This window comes from Elephantulus edwardii, unplaced genomic scaffold (genome assembly GCF_000299155.1).
Source record: "Elephantulus edwardii isolate Elephantulus edwardi_28Jun2011 unplaced genomic scaffold, EleEdw1.0 scaffold00017, whole genome shotgun sequence".
NCBI lineage: Eukaryota > Metazoa > Chordata > Mammalia > Macroscelidea > Macroscelididae > Elephantulus > Elephantulus edwardii.
In genome coordinates, this window is record NW_006399767.1 from 25,516,757 (window position 1) to 25,521,136 (window position 4,380).

Here is a 4,380-nt window from a genome sequence, read left to right on the forward strand (position 1 = left end):
CGCGCGCTTCGACAGCGACGTGGGCGAGTACAGGGCGGTGACGGAGCTGGGGCGGCCCGACGCCGAGTACTGGAACAGCCAGAAAGACCTTCTAGAGCTGAGAAGGGCCGAGGTGGAGACTTACTGCAAACACAACTACGGGGTCTTTGACAACTTCCTGGTGCGGCGGCGAAGTGAGCGCGGCTGTGGGTGCGGGGTCACTGTGGGGGGAGCACGGTGGGGGGACACGGGGCTGCAGTGACGGGGCCTGAGATGGGGACACCGGGGGAGGGTGATGGTGGTGAGAGATTCGAGGAAGGAAAGTGAAGGGGGGGGGGCTGGGCGACGTTTTAAGAGAGAAAAAAATACGGGATGGTGTGAAGTTAGTCACCAAACCACCTTTCCTTGGCCTGAAATCCTCCAGATAAAAACAGGATGTTAAGTGTTCACTGCCCTGCACGTTTCAGTTAGGGTGAACCGTCACAGGCATCAGTTTCTGTATCCACCGAGTGTGGCGGGTGCTGCCCAGTGTCATCCAGGACGTGACAAATCCTGACGCATCTGAGACCTTTCCGAAGCTCTTTTTGAATCTAAATTTGCCTCCAAATATTTTTTTAAAATGTATATAAAATTAGAATAATTCTGGAACTAGGGTTTTTCATTATAATTTTTTTTCTTAAAATGCGGTGTTACTTTTACAACACAAACAAAAATTAAGTCATAATCTGCTCTCTATCTTTGTAACAAAATTTACCTCATAGGCTTTCCTGTAATATAAAAATTAGTGTGAGATATTAAGTGTAAAGTTTATTTTTGTTTTAAATTTACTTTGAGGCTCTTAAATATTTCCATGTTTATTGGCCATCTTTAATTACATTCTATGGACCACCACCTATATCAATCACTGTCACTAAGATTCTAGGGGTTTTTTCCCCAGATAAGTAAGTTCTCCACAAAGTAAGATTATGAAGACGTTACTGTGGTCTGAGTTTGTGGCTTACAGTTTGGCTCTATTTGTTTCAGTAGTAGACTTTCAATACATCTATTAAATGAGATCTATTGCAAAATTGAAAAAGAAAATTTATCATCAATATTGTTGTTGTTGTTGTTGAGTAAGGTAGAGTCAGAACTGACCCATAGCTCATCCCTAGCTGGTGTTCAGAGGCAGTTAATTGCAGGGGAAGAAACTTCCCATCCTTCTCCCACAGAGCAGCTGGTGGCCTCTGAGGGATTTCAGCACAGATTATTGCCACCAGGCCAGCAGAGCTCCCTTCATCAATATTAAATCTACTGTTTCTTGTACTATGGGAATGTTTCCTAAGTTTCTTTTTTTAAAAAAATCTCAAAGCACCACGAAAAATCCCCAAGGGCCTGCTAGTGTCAGGGATTGTGCAAATCGTGAAGCACATGCTTAATGACCTCACACCCAAACCTGATAAGCCAGTTTAGAAAATTGTAAACAAAGTCAAATTTCCAATATTACCTATGCTTGTCTTCAGAAAAGAAAGGAATTAATCAAAAGAGCAAACATTAGTACCTTAAAAAGTAAAGAAATGACATTTTTTTTTTTGCTATTTAATCTGTCTTTTAGATCTCACGCTGTCCCTGGATTCAACTAACAGACAATTTCCCTATCTAATTCAGGTTCTTTAAACATGTGCACACATCATGATCACATTCTAGGACTTCAGCCTCCTTTCTTCCCACCTTTCTCACTATTGTTTCCCCATCATCCATACTATTTTAAATCACATTACATCTCTGCCTAAACAAGGATAATAAGTAGCTAATATATGTTGCTGATATGTACTGTCAAGTTGGAACTGAAACATATCTGACTCTCCTTCTGGTTTTCAGAGATAGTAAATCTCATGGGACCAGACTTACCATCTTTCTCCTAAGATGCAGATGGTGAACTTGAACCAAGTGCCTTAGGATTGGCAGCGTAACTCCTTACCACTAATACCCTAGAGTTCTCATCTAACATACTGGCTAAGTTTCAGTCACTGTTTAATAATTTATTTTATTTTATTTTTAATGTGTGTACCATCAAATCGTATCTGACTGGTACAGGAGGAGATTGTCCCTCCTTCTTCAGCAGAGCATCTGGTGGATTTGAACCACACACCTCTGGGATTGCAGTGGAGCTTCTTGCCACTAGGTCACCAGAGCTCACCTGTTTCATAATTTAATTGCATCAATTTTCACACAACCCTAAAAAGTAAGCTATTATTTTTATCCATTTGGAGATTAAAAGGGAGCTTTGGTGGCAGAATCAATAGGAATAGAACTACTAATTGAAAGGCTGTACTTCTCACTCTAGAGGTTCAAATCTACATGGGACTCCTCAGAAGAAAGGTGGACATCTCCTCCTTACTGATCCACAGTTTGGAAATCAGGATCAGGGAGGGGTTGGTCGTGACTCATTTCAAGTCCATAGCAGGAAACTTATTTATAAGTTAGAAAGCTAATGCATAGAAGAATTAAAAAAGAACAAGCAGCCAAAATCCTCTCCTAGGGCCATCTAGTAAGAGATAATTCTAGACTTGAACCCAGAAATCCAGGCACTAAAACCAACACTTTTAATTAAACCTGACATACCTTTCAAAAATTCTAAGCATTCCTAATGGCAATACTACCAAAGGCAATTTACACATTCAACGCAATCCCAATACAAATACCAATCCCATTCTTCAAGAGATGGAGAAGGTAATCTCTAGTTTCATTTGGAATAGAAAGAAGCCGCGAATATGCAAAACACTCCTTAAAAATAGAAAAAAGATAGGAGGCATCTCACTCCCCTATTTCAAATCCTACTACACTGCTGTGGTGGTTAAGACAGCGTGGTCCTGGTGCAATGACAGACACATAGATCAATGGAATAAAATTGAGAACCCGGAAATCAGCCCATCTACCTATGGTCAACTGATTGTTGACAAGGAGATGAAATCAATTAAGTGGGGAAATGACAGCCTTTTTAAGGCTTTTTAAGTCTTTGTTGGCAAAATTGGAAAAATATCTGCAGAAGACTTAAGTAAGATCCACACCTCACTCCATATACAAAAACCAACTTAAGGTGGATCATGGACCTAGGACTAAACCCAAGGACTATAAGCTTCATTAAAGAAAAACTTGGACAAACCCTAGTAGTCCTAATCCACAACATAAACAGTCTTCCAAGTAGCCTGAAAAATCTACAACCAGGAGAAGATAAAATAGATGAATGGGACCTTCTATGGATCACATCCCTATGCACATCCAAAAACTTCTCCAACAGGGTAAAAAGGGAAGCCACAGACTGGGAAAAAGTATTTGGTAATGACATATCAGATAAGGGACTTATATCTAGAATTTTTTAAATACTTGAGAACCACAGCAAATTAAAGGTAAATAATCCAATTGAAAACTGGGCACAGAATATCAACAGACACTTCACCAAAGAAGACATTCAGATGGCAAACAAGCACATGAAGGAATGTTCAAAATCCCTAGCTCTAAGAGAGATGCAAGTCAAAACAACTATGAGATATCATCTCACCCCAGTAAGAATACCAAAATTTAAAAGAACAGCAAGCAACAGCAATGCTGGCGAGGTTGTGGAGAAACTGGAATGCTGTTGGTGGGAGTGTAAAATGGTGCAACCACTGTGGAAAGTGGTGTGGCGCTTTCTCAAAAAGAGATATCATTGCAAATAGAGATACCATTTGACCCAGCAATTCCACTACTGGGAATATACCCCAAAGAGACCATAACCGACATCCAAGCAGATATATGCATACCCATGTTTATTGCGGCTTTGTTCACAATAGCAAGGAGTTAGAAACAACAACAAACAAATGGATAGAGAAGCTGTGGTATATTCACACAATAGAATACTATGCTGCATTGAAAAACAAGGAACTCATGCAAAATTATTCAAAATGGGTGACCCTGGAGGACATTATGCTGAGTAAAATATCTCAGTCACAAAAGGACAAATACTGCATGGTGCCACTGTTGTAGAAAGTGACTGACATCAGGGTTGGGGTAAGACTTAGAAAAACTGGATAGATTATGCATACTGAACTGAAACAGATGAGGAAGAGAACAGTTTAAAAGTGACATATGATAGCATATTATGATTACCACAGGAATCCAGAATTAAGATTGCATAGTGGAGTGCATTTGGGGCGGGGTGGGGGGCAGGGTCAGGAGTGGGGGGATTGTATACCAATGAAGAATTTATGTTTTGCTTTTCAAAGAGAGGCACGAACTGGGGGCAGGGGGGTAAAGAAAAAAGTGCAACAATGAATGAATGAAAATCCGAAATCTCTGTAAATGTTCATTAAAATTAATAAAATAGGGGAGCTCTGGTGGCCTAGTGGCAAGAAGCTGCACTGCAATCCCAGAGGCGGCCCATTC

At 40.5% G+C, this 4,380-nt stretch overlaps 1 pseudogene; it reads left to right on the plus strand.

The window, feature by feature from the left end:
- LOC102854615 overlaps positions 1-4,380 on the plus strand; it is a 31,911-nt pseudogene that overhangs the window by 25,804 nt on the left and 1,727 nt on the right.